At 32.0% G+C, this 15,734-nt stretch overlaps 1 protein-coding gene across 5 annotated transcripts in view; it reads right to left on the bottom strand.

The window, feature by feature from the left end:
• LOC129954253 (IQ motif and SEC7 domain-containing protein 1) overlaps positions 1-15,734 on the bottom strand; it is a 467,024-nt gene that overhangs the window by 173,821 nt on the left and 277,469 nt on the right. For 2 of the 5 annotated variants that reach the window (XM_056068042.1, XM_056068039.1), the window contains exon 1: positions 9,239-10,076. The exons of the other annotated variants lie outside the window; for them this stretch is intronic. The gene's annotated coding sequence lies outside the window, so the exon portion shown is untranslated. Of the gene's footprint in view, positions 1-9,238; positions 10,077-15,734 lie in introns of those variants that run through there. 5 annotated transcript variants of the gene reach the window in all.

The following is a 15,734-nucleotide window of genomic DNA, read 5'->3' on the forward strand; positions in this document are numbered from 1 at the left end:
CAACCATTAAATTATATGTACGGTACTATCGAATCAAATAAAGATTTCATGCATGTTTCTGAATTGTATGTGTTTTTTTTTAAACTTTCTTATAGCTTTTAAAAAATCACAATATATAAGCGGATCGCTTCGCACGACCCCATCTGCGGAGCTGGATATCCTACTCCACCAACACTTTTTAATATACTTAGAAAACAAATAGCTGTAAGCTCTGCTATTTGCCTCAAATCTTCATCGCGGTGCCCAGTGGGTTGAGATCAACATTGGCCACTGTATAATTCTTAAGTATTTAGAATCAATTCCAAAGCACATAGAATAAACCATCCATCCAGGACATTCTGAGAGGCTGAAGACGAGTCAATCCACTTTTACACAGATGAACGACTGAAATGAAGTCTCTAATTTCGCCTTCCCAATCATTGAAACGTGTTCCAGGCTGAACTTTTGGCAATAGAAAAAGTCTTGTTCGCGCTTATAGAAAACGTGATATCAACATCTGATATTCGTATTTTCTCAGATAGTCAGACCTCTATCAAATATCTGGACTCTTTTCCTACAAACTCTATAAAAGTCCATAACTACCTATCATCTCTAATGGAGATAGCACAACCATTTAATATTCACCTTTGCTGGATGCCAGGCCAAGAAATTGTAAGGCAGATGCACTCACCAGAAAAGGTACGGTACACCCATTTTACCACATTCGGCTAATCCTGAAATACCAAGCTATTGCTTATTCAAGACGTTATAAAGAAGGCAATCAACAGGTGGAAAAGCATCAATACGCGTCAGGTTACGAAAAATATCTGGCCTACACTAAATTTAAAGCGCCCAAGGTGCCTGCTATCTCTAAGCAGATAGCATATAAGCTCGATAATCGTTGTCATAACCGGGAACTGTCTAATAGATAAGCACGCTAAAGCAGAAGCTGCATGGATGAGGAAAACGAGGAAACAGTTCTTCATCTACTCTGTACGTGCTCAGCTCTAGCTCAAAACGCAAGACTGACGATTACCTAAAAGAATTGTTCTTATTAACAAAATCAGTCTTTCTCGTTTCGTAGGGGACTCAATGAGCCTAAAAGAAGGCCTCAAGATTCATATTGGTATCACAATTGGTCATTAAACTGGCGTAAGTCTGGCCAACTTTAAACTAACTTGTAACCAACACTTGTGACGATATTTATGTAACTCTTTAAAGAATACAAAAGTAACAAAAAAATTGTATTCTTGAAGTTTATGTGTCACATTCGTAACAAACAGTTTATACAAATATTAAAGTACAATCCAAAGACTTAGCAGTAAAATATTCAAATCATTTGTGTCACGGCCGTAACAGAAAAAGCTTTGCATTTTTACAAATACTAAAAATGAAATATTTGTCATTCTGATCACTTGGAGAAAATAAGTAATTTTACAATGAAATCAAAAATTATAAGTGTTACAGACGTAACAAAAATATGAGTATGTTACTTTTGAGTTAACATGCACATATATATCATCCATAAAATTATAAAAGACACTTTTGTAACAAAAATGTGTAGCTTTTCTATTTTTTTTAAAGAAAAGAAAATATATTCATGTGTAGTTAATTCAAAAGGTCTAAAAGTGTCACAACCTTAACAAAAGGGTTAACTTTTTTTCTGTGAGACAACAAAAACTTTGAATTTATTTGAAGAAAAATAAAAAAAAATTAACGTTTAGTTTGTTCATATATGGATAAGTGACATATTAGTCACAAAAATATGTATTTGTTCTGTTTCTTAACAAATAATTTGATTCATAAAACAGTAAGTATCACACTTCTATCAAAAGTGTAACTCTTTTATGTATTTATAAGGAGATGAATACATTTTGATGAACCTGAACTTTTTTATAAAAAAGAAAACAAAAATGTTATCTATTTTGAGGAAAAAAGTAATTGTGTGATAAATGTCACATTTGAACAGATAATGTGTAGCTGTTGTATTATAATGCACTAAAACCGAATATTGTGTTATTTTTAGAGGCATAAGACAAGGATAACTGTCATACGAATGAAGAATTTTTGCCCTTTTTTGTGTCACATTAGTAACAAAAATAACATTCAATTCAACTGTTGAACTAATGACAATGGTTTTAAAACAAAATTAGTTATAGTGGAAGTTTCCTTTTCCAAATAAAGTTAATTATTATTTTTCAAACTGCAATAATTAAAAACCAATATTTCACATCATATTTAAATTAAATAAAATTTGAATAAAAAACAATTCCATTATATTTTTTCTACGCAATTCATTTTTGTATATGATGAATTGATGAACAATGTCATGGCTTATTGTATAAGCCATTTAAATTGGCATTACACACAAATATAATGAAGACCAAACAAAAATTCAGTCAATTAGCAGTAACCACGGTGATTACCTCATGTCTGTTCATTGTTTGAACTTCACAGGTATTTTCAAACTTGGAAGACTGATGGACGACACAAATATTGTTGACAAATAGATTGGGTTATTGTTTAGATTTTTGTTTTTGTAATCATAGAATTGTTTACCAAAATATTATTAAAGAATTACGAAATTCCATTGAAAAACGATTTGAATTTCAAGTCACTCATAGTTGGTCAGGTCAGTTCATACTTTCGCCTTGATTCGGCTTCTATAAATCGACTTTGAGCCAAAATCGGGTTCTTATGTTGCCCCTTCTCTTGTGCCAACAAATATCATGGACAGTAATTATTTATTTATCATTTAAATTTATTTAATTACAAGAGTTAAAAAAATAATATTATTCTACAATCTAAAGGTAGTAGGTACCTACCTAACAGACTGCTGTCGTGGGGGCATGACTTTATAGAAGACTAAAAGAGTAAGGCTTGTGCATACACAAGTAACACTGTGGGGATTCATGTTCTAAACAACCTTGAGATGACTTTTTAAAAAGTTGGAAATAAAATGTTGGTACTAGGTACAAGTCGTGTCTCGTGATAGTTGTTGTGAGACTTAACAAAATAAACAAAACTGATGACGATCACAGTGGGGCCAATTATATGACGAAGTAGGAATAAATGAATTGACAATGAATATAAATTATTTTATTTAAATTGTGAAGCACTTTGTGAAAAATATTTATAAAAAATGTTCAGATTAAACTTAAAATTATGACTATCAGCCCCACTGTACTTATAATGGCGCACAGGTGAATGAGAATGAATTCAAATCGATGAGATACTCAATACTTTTGTATGATTGCATTGGCATTTTGGCAGAAAAAATAACATTTGTTTAAACAATGAAAAGCTTATATTGTGGGAGATAAATACAAAATTTTTGAAGAGGCGGTCTTTATACATTTTGTAGGTTGATCGACTGATAAACAAAAAATATAAAAATACAGACGACATATTGTTTTACTCAGGTGCGCAACCAAATGAGTTGATTTTTTTTATTTTGGACTTTCAAGTGCAATTACCAGTTTTTTTTTTAAGTTTGGAAACAATATCAGCTTTTTGAGATTAAATGAAGGCACTTGCAAGGGTCAAGGTGATTATTGCAACAAACTGAAGGAATATATTACCAAGACCAAGTTTGATTCTTTTAAAGGAGATTTATTGGCTTCTTCATGGATGCATGTGGCGAACAAATGAAAACACAAAAAATAATGTTGAAAATTTAACTTGAAGTACTTAAATTCAATTCAAGGTCAAATTGAAATGAATAAATTGCAGGAAAAGTGCAAAAGGAACGAATTGAAAATTATTTAATACAATTATCCTTTTGATTATATGACTTGACAGAGAGATAAGAATGATGACTTGGTAAAGAGTATTTTAGCGCTCATCTGCAAAATATGGCCGAAAGAAGGCCCAATACTCAAGAAAAGAGATACTCTGAATTGTGCCAACTACAGAGGCATCAATCTTCCTGAACATCGCTTATAAAATCCTCTCTGTCGTCAACAAATTGATAGGTCTTTATCAGAGTGGCTTCAGAACAGGACAGATCATAATTGTCGAAATATTCCCATCACGGCAGATCTTTGAAAAAACTCAGGAACTTCAAATGGATACAAGCCATCTCTTTATCGATTTTAAAGCCCCTACGACACCATCTCTATATGAAAGAACTTAACAGAGCAATGTTTAGTTTTGGCATCGCTGTCAAAATTGTCTGTTTGTGTGTAGAATGACGATGAAGAATGCACGCTTTTCTATCAAGCTCGAAAAAGATCTTACAGTGTCAAAAATGGTTTTAGACAAGGCAAGGCACTGTCATGCGACTTTTTTAACATTGTTTTGGAAAGAATTGTAAAAAACTCTACCGTTAAAAGGTCCATCAAATAACTAGAACACCCCGATGATATTGACATAGTTTGAAAGATCAAAGCTTGTTGTCAGTGGACCGTTTTTGAGCATTGCAACGAAAGCAGAAGATGAGTTATCATTGAGGAAAAGACCAAGTATATGTTGTCATCAAAAAAAGGACATTGAAGGACGAATAATTGGATAAAACGTCACCATGGACAACTGTAACCTTGAGGTAGTGAAGGCCTTTATTTACCTAGACAACGATATAAGTTCAGATAACGACACCAGCGCTGAAATCAAACGAAGAATAACTTTTGCAAATCGATGCTTCTTTGGACTAAGAAGCCAATTGAGTATGGTAAAGTCCTCTCTTGAGCAACTAAAGTAACCATTTATAAGACACTCAACATCCCGGTTCTCATTTATGGCGCTGAGGCCTTGACCCAGTCAAAGAAAGATGATAGCGTCTTAGGATGTTTGGATAGAAAAAGTATTCTGGTGATTTTTGGTCCCGTTTGCAAGATGGAGAGTGGAAAAGAAGCTACAACTGTACGCACCTTAAAAATAAAAGTCCAACGACTGGATCATATAGGGCGAATGGACATCAACGTTTCAGCTCGAATCTAATTCCGAGGGACGACGGATACGAGGAAGAACCAGAATCAGGAGAGGACCTCAACCAACTTAGCGCGCGAAATTGGCGACAGCTAGCTTGGGACCGACCTGCCTGGAGAGGCATGTTGGTTAAGGCCCAGGATTGAAACGCCACTTTAAAAAAGTAAAGGGTGATTTTGTAGCTATCATCTTTTTGGCAAGACTGGTTTAAACAGCAGACGCACGTTTTTCCGTGTTTTGTTTAACTGTCAAAAATCTTCAATTTGGTCTATAATTTAACCATTAATCGTCTTACAAACGAACAATTGAATTTTATTATCAAAATGCGTGTTCTGTAAAGAAAGTTCATGGCGCGTTTCTTCCTGCGAGCGACGAAGCTTATTTTTGGATAAATGGGTACGGAGAATAAGCAGAATTGTCGATTTTGGAGTGAATATCAGCATCCACAAAAAGTCACAGTTTGGTAAGGTTTATGTTAAAAGATGATTCGAATCGTAAGGCAACTGTGAATGGTGAGCGCTATCGTGCGATGATATCCCACTTTTTATGCCCAAAATGCAAGAGCTTGACTTGCATGACATGTGGTTTCAATAAATCGGTGCAATATGCCACAAAGCACTCGCAACAATGGTCTTATTGAAAGTTCGGTGAACATTTTATTTCATGTAGAAGATCGGTCTGCCGCCAAGATCGTGCGATTTAACTCATTTAGACTATTTTTTGTTGGGCTATGTTAAAGCTTATGTCTATACAGACAAGCCCACTTCAATTGACTCATTGGGAGACAATATTGAAGCATTTCGTTACAGGTGAGATACCGGCCGAAATGTTGGAAAAAGTATGCCAAAATTGGACTAAGTTGATGGACCATATGAGGTGAAGTCAAGGTCAACATTTGCAGGAAATAATCTTCAAACATTAAATTATATGGACCGTTTTATAAATTGTTTTGAAAAACTTTTCTTTAGCTTTTAAAAACCACCCTTTATTAGAGAGATCGGAATAATACTTCAATTTTTTTTTCAGTTGTCACTTTTGAAGGTTGTCAAAGTCAGGTAAAATCTGTACTATCAACAAAAATTTAGCGATGCACGCTTCAAAAACGAAGTGAGATTGTTAACATTAACTGCAAAAACTTCTTCACCACGGAGGATACCTTAATAAGCACAATCTCCCTTCTAAGGTTACAAAAATCTTAGAATGATTACTGAAAATCCTCATAATCCTCAACGGAACACTGTTTGATGTGGTTTTCGAATGTTTTATTGTGATTCAACATTGTAAACATTTTTTTGAAACCAAGTGAAAGAAAAGGTCTGTGTCAATACTTCAGTGTTTAGTGTTTATTTCATTAAACAAAGTTACAATGCTTTAGTGATTACTCGATAATAATAATAATAATAATAATATACGTACAAAATCAATAATGAATAAAAAACAATAAATAAATAAATAAATATATATTAAACATTTCCACCATTAAGGTTTCTCAAAATAACGAGTAAATTGTTTTTAAATGAAAATCTACCAAGACAAAAGTCCATCATATCGCAAGCAGAATTGGATTCTTTTAAGCACCTGGTCAATAGTTCATAAGCACCATAATTTGTTCTGTGGAATGGAATGTTAAATAAATTTTGGTTTCTAAGCATCCTCGCAGGAACATTGAAGTTAATTAAGCTCAAAATTTCCGAACAATCAATACGATTAGTTAGAACATCACGAATAAACATAACTCCAGAAAACTTTCTACGAATATTAAGAGGCAAGATTCCAAATAATTTACACCTTGTTTCATAGGAAGGCATATTAATGCTCCAATGAAGCCTTTTTACTAATACCCTTGTAAAGCGTTTTTGAATTTTCTCAATTCTAAAAGAGTGAACTTCGTACAAAGGGCTCCAAATAGTATTGCAATACTCAAGAGTAGATCTAACAAACGCAAAAAAAAGACATTTCAATGTGTTCAGATTTTATACACCGAAAGATTTTCAAATCGTCTGCGTACATTAGACATCTAGAATTTAAGAAAACATTGGGAATGTCATTGATAAATAACAAGAAAAAAAGCGGACCGAGATGGCTTCTTTGTGGAACACCCGAGGTAACATTGATAGGCGATGAAAGAAATTATTAATACGAACAAACTGAATGCTACCCTTTAAATATGTCCGTATCCAGTTCAGCAAATAAGAATGAAAACCAATTTTATTCAACTTAATAAGTAATATATCATGGTTCACCCTATCAAAAGCTTTGGAAAAATCTGTATAAACAACTTCGAATTGGAAACCTTTTTCGAGCCCGTTTAAAATGGTGTTTGAAAAAATTGTTAGGTTGGTGCTGGTAGATCTACCAGCGAGAAACCCATGTTGACAGGGAGAGATAACATGTTTTACCATTGAAGTTAATTTTTCATAAACCAATTTTTCAAAAAATTTTGGAACGGTAGAGATCTTGCAAATAGGGCGGTAGTTTGAAACATCCTGCCTATTTCCTGATTTATAAATTGGTGTAATGATAGAACGCTTCCACGTACTTAAAAATTCACCACTTTCAAGAGATCGATTAAAAATTATTTGTAAAGGAACAGCAAATACTATTGAACATTTCTGTAAAATAATAGGTGCAATTCCATCTATATCAAGTCTTGTGTCTAATTTGACCGTTGATAAAGCTTTTTCAATTTCCTCAATTGAAAAATATAAACTTCCAATATTCAGACAACTATCAATACCATTAAATTGATTATCGAGATTTATATTTGGATTTGGATTACTATCTAAATAAACGATTCACAATCAATTTAAGCTGGAAATCGAGAATTAACCGAGGTTCAGTACATCCGAAACATTTGAATTGGTCAATACAAATTTCATATTGATATTGTTTTCATTTCGTCTTTTTAATAAACTTCCCCAGTCTATAAGATCCATAACAATTTCTGGAATATTTTTAAAACGCATAAAACAATGGCTTTTCAATTTTGATTACCTAAATATTGAATCACTTTTCACCGATATTTTGGTTTGATAGAGAGTTTATCACTATTTCTTTTCGTTTAGCTTTTATTAAATTTTATTTGGAGAATATACAAATTTCTAAAACACTACTTTTTTTCTAGTTCTGTTAAATTAATTATAGAAATGTTAATTTTGTATGCATTTTTATAGATTTTTATTAATTGAATTCATTAAATTGTACTTTGGGTCACCCCACCCTCATTAATCTTTTGAATTTGTTAAGCCTATTGAAGTGGCATTTAACACTATTTTTAATGCTTTATTGTATCAAAAAATACAAAATGTCATTATTATTTTGATTAATTATTAATTATTTATCTTTATTATAATGTATTTGAATTTTAAGCGAAATAAAAAAATATACTCTAAAAAATACTCTATTAACTTCTCTTAAGGAAAAACTAGATTTTTTTAAAAATCATTTAAACTTCTTATTGGAAAGCCCTACATTTTGACTTTTTTTAATAACACCTTATTCAACAATTAGTAGTACCGGCAGCATGATGATTAGTGCATTGGACTGTCATACCAGATGTCTTGGGTTAGATCCCTGCCTATGCCATCTAAAGTACTGCCTCTTGCGAAGGGTTGACAAATTCTCCAAGAGTAATTCTTGTCATGAAAAGTGCTTTCTATAATTAGCCGTTCGGATTCGACTTAAGACTGTAGGTGAGTTGTAAGTCAATAGACCCTAATTCTCAACGGATTGTTGCGCCACAAAATTTATTTATTTTTATTCAATAATTCTAACAATTCTTAAACATTATGCAATGTGGCCATAAGCTTTTCGACAGAAAATATCAATTTGGTAGTTTTGATTTTGGTTCCTAATCTTGCATAAAATTTAAAAGTTATTCAAATTCACTAAATATAAACTAGGGACATTTTGTGTTGTATTTTAAATTCAAAATAATTTGTATTTGAAACATGGTTTGGTTAGGGTTAAGACTCTGTTTCCTACATCAATCAAACATCAACCAACTTTTTTTAACATATTTCGAACAACAGCATCTGTTCTATTTTACTCATATTACACACAAAAAAACTTGACTTATTTACTTTTTTATTTTGTTCACAATTTTTTTGAAGCCCAAAACAACAGATGTTTCGATTGACACACGATAGCACACGCTATCTCAAAAACATACCATCCAATACAAAAAAATGTATTTATATTAAAAATAAGGAAAAGGCTATCCAAAGTGCCATGAGAGTGAAATTAATATCCTTTGTCCAAGTGTTGCCGTTTATATGAATTTTATTTAAAACAAAAAATTTGAAAAAAAAAGAACTAAAAAACAAAACTTTACCATCACTTTTTAACAAAAATCACTTTTTTATTTTAAATTTTTAATTATTTTAAACTTTTCTATTGAACTTATTTATTTTTTCAAAATTATAATTTCACAATTTTTTTAAATTGTTTTAATTTATTTTTAAGCCCCGTATTCGTTGGATATGCGGATATTGGAAACGGAAGTAAGGTACCAATATCTATATAGGTAACATTAAATGCACCACACGGGATTGATATGAGGGAGTAAAGCGCAGGTATTCAAATTAACTTCCGAAAACGAAAACAACCGACACACAGCAGGGAGGAGAATACATAAATTACAACTTGAGAAAAAAAATGAATAAAATTCAAAAATCGACTCGCGTAGTCGTATCCGTGAATAATGTCCGGAACAGCATAGCACAATAAAAACAATAACAACAAAAAATTAAAATTAATTAATATTTTTTCAATTACAGAAGAAAAAATTAAAATTATAATCGTGTCGACTTGCCACCTACAATTATTTCAATTAGGTGGAAGATTGATTTATATATTTTTTTAAAAATCATTTATTCACTTATAATTAAGTTAAGATATTTTTATTTTTATCGAAATAAAAATATAAACAAATATTTATTAATTTTTTTTGGATGAAAACACAAAAAATGCGGTAAAAAGCATTAACACACGCACATAAATCCCACGGAGCGAAGAAAGTTACGAAAGATACAAGGAGAATGAATTATTTTATTGAAAAAGATATATTATTCGTTATAAGCATAATTAGATACGTGCGATCCGATATGAGACTACGCAGACGGAGACGACGACGTTGTTATACCGTACTCGCAAGACACGAACCAACTGCTGACTAACTTGGCTCACTTGTTTTGAATTACGGTCTACCCCCCTTTATGATATGGATGTAGCTATAAACCAACACTGGAAAACTGAGTACTGAGAGATAGATCGTCGTCGTTGTCGGTCGTCAGTCGTATCGTATTCGGTTAAAGATACAATGGAAAAAGTATCTAAGAGATACTTTTACAAGTGGGAATTACTCGCCGTACTCGTATACTAAACAAAAACAGCTGGCTGTTTGGCTAGCTTAAAGACTTGAAGCCGAAGCGGCTTTTTAGAGAGGGCAATCAGCTTGAGCAGACCTCAAAAGCAGCAGCAGATGATGATGACGATGGTTTTCAAAAGAGAGTGCGAGACGACTACGATACGCTTTACTGACTCACTGTACCGCAAAACTAACAAAGTATCTATAGCTTGCACCTTATAGATAGGCATAGGTATACGCAGATACGCGAGGTAAGGTAATGAATTGACTGTTAAGTGTTTTGCATGAAGTATCTTTCTATCTATGTCGAACGCCATATTGTGTGTGGAATGGAAGTGCTGAAGAAAAGAAGAAGAAAAAAAACTTCTTGGAACCGGGAATCAGCACACAACAATGGCGGAAGGAACTTTATAGCAAGAACTGCTTCTTTTGGGAGTTGTAATGTTTTTGAATATTCTGATGTAATATGGTGGTGGACAGTTAATAATTGGGTTTTTTCTTCTTAGGTGTAAATATTTCAAGTTTTTCTTATAAATTAATTTTTAGTTCTTTTTTTCAACTTTATGTGTTTTTTTTATTGAGGTGAGACAAAACTGGCTTGCCCACTTAAAGGTGTTTTGTTTGGGAGTGAAAAAAGTGTGCCTATTTTTTTTATTTACCTTTTTATTGACCACCACTGTCGGCACTTGGAGGTTTTTCTTCTACGAGGAGTTGTGTGGGAAAAGCTACTTTTTTTTCTCTTTAAACCTATCTAATTATTTAAATTTATAAGTGTTTTGATCTATTTAAGCAAAATTAATTGGAATGCAGAAATTACATGAAAAGTGTTGTAAATTGATGGTGTGTAATTAAAAATGTAAATCGATATAAACCTATAGATAGTGATTTAATTTACAAGTTTCCTTATATAAGTAAATGAAATAAATAACCAATCAATAAAAAGTGTTAGCTTGAATGCAATGGTCTTTAGATCAAATGAAACAAGAGTAATAGATATTCAAAACAAGGCTATATAAAATATTTATCACTCCTGTACGGATCGAACATTTAACAATTGAACATTTAATTAGAGAAAGTTTAAGAGCTTTGTATTATGTGCTCTTAACGATATAATATATTTTGAAGTACTTAACAAGTTTTGTTTTTCAAAGAATGAATTTTTTCGCGGTTCTTTTGAGTAAATTATTTTAATAGCCGATATAATTTTAAGGAGCAAATTAAACCTGGGTTTTCGACTCGAAAATATTTGTATTGTTTGAAGCGGCAAAATTAAAAAAAAGTGCAGGAGACAAAACAGAACCTTGTGGAACATGGGTCAAATGTATTGAAAGGACAATTTTTTAGATTGAAAATGATTATATTTCTCGATGTTTCCAGGTGTTCTGAAAACATGAAAATATGAGTTTTAGAAGGATGTCTGATACTGCAAAGAATGAAGTTTTTGACATCTTGTTTTTTTACAACAAAACATGTGTTTTCTCCTACAATGTATTTTCGAGAACAAAGAAATGAGCTGATTTCCAATTTGTTTGGATTGCTGTTAACTTATCGTAAAATGTTTGACAAATTTAATTCATTTCTTAAATTTTGACTGAAAATAGTTCACACTTTAAGTTATTGATGTTGATAATAATTCAAAGTTATTTAATTAACATTTTAAGGAAAACAATGGGATTATTTAAGTAAGTTTTCATCGAGTCAGAAGCTACTTTCTAAAATAAGAAATATTAAAATACAACAACTTGAGTTTCAACATCAACTTCGTTAACGTTTTAGTTGAAAAAGAAAAAATATTTACTTAATGTTTATAAATCCGCTTCACAATTATCACTGCACAGAAAATCTGTCAATTGATTTAATCAACAAAAAGAATGGGTACTACATGACTACCTTAAGGTACACCGATATGAACAAATTTTTTAGTTGGCACTACTGGCACATTTTTCCTATCGGTATCAGAGTACCTTAGTACCCTTGGCATGATGGTTAGTTCGTTGGACTGTTATGCAAGAGGTCTCGGGTCATGAGAATTGCTGTTCGAAGTCGGCTTAAAACTGTAGGTCCCTTCAATCTCTGACACTGGAATGGCTAAGTGTTGTGAGTTACTAGGCCCTGGTTCTCAAAGGACTGTTGCGCCATCTTATCCATTTTGCGGTTTCAAAAGCATAGGGCAGGAATTCGACATCTGTCAAACTCAGTTGTTAAACCAATTCTAGTTTTCAGTTGCAAATCTGGAATTTTCGTAAATGAATCGCCAAACTATCGCACAACGCATTAAAGTTTTTAAAACCTACGCCAAATAAGCAGTCAATGGGCAAAATTGTGAAGAAATTCAAAAATATTGGTCTGGTTACAGATGTTGTAGGGCCTCTGTATAATCGTTTTCTCGAACCACTGAAAGTACCACTGCTGTAAGTGAAAGTGTTGCCAAAAACCCGATTGTGTCGATTCCTCGTCGTTCTCAGGAATAAAGACTGTCTTAGGAATCATTATGGCGTATTTTGCAGTTAGGTTTACACCTACATCCACATTAAGTCCAGCTCACACAACAACTGAAACCAGCTGACCATTTACGACGTCGTATATACTTCGAAAGGAAGCTTGAACAACAGGCAGTGGACGGGGATTTTTCACATTTCTTAATCGTTGGGTTCTGAAAATCCTCAAATAAATGAAGAGAGGCCATTACATCCATTAAAAGTCACTGTTTGGTGGGCTCTTCGGTCCGGAGATATGATTTGACTTTACTTCCTCGAAAATAACGATGGAACGACAGTCACCATGAATTTGGGGGCGTTATGGTCATATGATAACCGACTTTTTAGTGCCTGCTTTTGAAGAATACGACTTGGAGAGTATGTGAATTAAACAGTACGGTTCCACATGCCACAAAACTTCAGCGAATATGGCTTTATTGCAAGAGGCATTTCCTGGCCGCGTTAATTCTCGTCGTGACGATATCAACGGGCCATCAAGATCATGCAATTTGACACCGCTGGACTTTTTTTTGCGGGACTACACGAAAGACCTTATTTATGCAGATTAACCTTTAGTCTTTGAGCACTTAAGAACTAGGATTCGCCAAGTTATGGCTGAGATACCACCCAATGTGTGTCAAAAAGTGGTCGAAAATAATCTGAAAAGAGTCGATGCTTGCACTAATTCGTGTGGTAGTCATTTAAATGATGAAGTGTTTCACAAATAATATCACCGTTCAAAACAATTATATATTTTTTATTTACGTTTAACCTGCTATCATTTAAAATGTCGAATTGAACCCGTGTTCCAGACCTCCAAGAATTTGTATTGTTTAAAGCAGTAAAATAAAAAAAAGTGCAGGGGACAAAACAGAACCCTGTGGAACATGAGTTAAATGTATTGAAAGTCCAATTTGTTAAATTGAAAATGATTTAATTCTTCCCTGTTTCTTTCTTTAATTCATAAGTTTTTGGAAGCACGTCTTTTATGTATCATAATTTCTGCAAAGAATGACGTTTTTGACTTTTTGTTTTTACGAATCTACACAAAATACTTTTAAACTGTTAGAACATTATTTTCGAAAATAAAGAAAGATATAACGCTTATAAATCCGTTTGACAAGTATATCCGCACAAAAAATCTATGAAACAATATAAAAAACAAAAAGAAGGGGTACTAAATGACAACCCTAAGGTACTTCTTTCCGATAGGTGAATACCTTTTTTTTTAAGTTGGCACTACTGTCATTTTTTCGTATCGGAATACCTTAATGTTGTCATTTAGTACCCCTTCTTTTTGTTGTTTATATTTAGATTTTCTGTGCGGAGATACACGCGTGCTGAATTACACCTATAAATGTTCTTAAGTGATTGAAATTGATTGTTTTATTTCTTTAATGGCTGAAACTGTTCAAAAACGTAGTTTTATAAGATTTTGAATGCGAGATAAAATGTCTTCTGCCGAAACCCTGAAAATTTTTGCAGAAGGCCTTTGATCTATCGAAAAAGGGTTGAAATTCGTAAGAATTGTTGAAAGACGTCCGAGAAAACGTTTCAGACAGGTCACGGCTAACAAGGAGGACCGAAAAATCAGAAAATTAGAGCTCTTAAATCGTGAATTGAAAGACTGAGACCTTACTAAAAGTCCGAGACCTTACTAAAAGTCCGAGACCTTACTGATCTTGTGGGAATATCAAAAGTAACATTGACTTGACTCAGAAAAGTACAATCTCACAAATATAGTATTTGCCTGACTTGGAATTAACTTTTTCTAAAATATTTGCTAAAGGTTTGATCCAACTCTCAAACTTGGTTAAGTTCTAGTTCTTAGGTAAAATACATTTTAATTTGTTGTTTTGTTTTCATGTTTTAATTAATCTATTCTTAGGAAATATGTAAATTTTTGTTTAAACAGAAAATAAAAAAAAATTATACCCCTAGAGGCTTAGTTTGTTATTGGCCACATTTTACAGAACATAAAGTGAAACATGAAAACGGTACAGATTTTTAAACAATAAAATCAAATTCCGTTCACATTTTTATGTAAATTTTGCAATTTAAATTAATCTTTGTTTTTATTTTAAGATCTAATGAATATTAATAAAATAGCAAAAATAATTTACAAAAGTTCTAAAATCCACAATCGAAAGTCTTGATTTTTCTATAAATGACAAATCTATACCTGATGCCAATTCTATTGATGAACAAGGTCAAATAAATTTACTTTTAAAAAAGTAAAGTTTTTTTATTATTAGTCAAGTGAAAGTAAAGTTTTATCGAAAGTGTTAACAAACACCACTGTTTTGGACAAATAAACTGATGCATGTCTATAATGTGTATTTTTTTCAAATTTTGCTCCGCTGTCTCACGTCGTTCGTGGTTGAAATTAGAAAAACCATTAATTCATTTGGTATATGTCCCGGTTTATTATTTGTTTGTATTAACACAAATAAAAAAGAAAATTAAAATTAGTATTCATTGTGACAATTTATTTAAATTACAATCCACGTTCTTCGGTTAGGATATAATAATTTTTAGAATTTTTTTTTTTTAATTTTTTATGAATGACAAAATTTGAATATTTGTATCAATAAAATTTTATAAGTTGCTTTGATCTCTGAATATGTTTAAAATATTTCAATTTAAATTAAGAAAAATATTGGTTTTTGGTTTTATTTTAATCAGACCTTTTTTCGCAAAAGTTTTTGGGACTTAAGATTAAGCATAATTTTCACATAAAACATAATTTTTATTTCCATATTTATTTTGAGGTTATTCACTTCAAATCTTTTAATTTAAAAAAAAATATTTAAGTTTTTAAGAAGCAGCAAGAATGTTTGTTAGTTAAGGAAATGAAGAATGGAAACATTAGGATTTGTCGTCTAAGGGGGATTATAATCGCCTTATTTGTTGATGAAGACAATATTTCATGTACAATAAACGGTTTTATTTTATTTAAAAAAAAATTTAGTTTTTGTTAATAA

This window comes from Eupeodes corollae, chromosome 1, assembly GCF_945859685.1.
Source record: "Eupeodes corollae chromosome 1, idEupCoro1.1, whole genome shotgun sequence".
Classification (NCBI taxonomy): domain Eukaryota; kingdom Metazoa; phylum Arthropoda; class Insecta; order Diptera; family Syrphidae; genus Eupeodes; species Eupeodes corollae.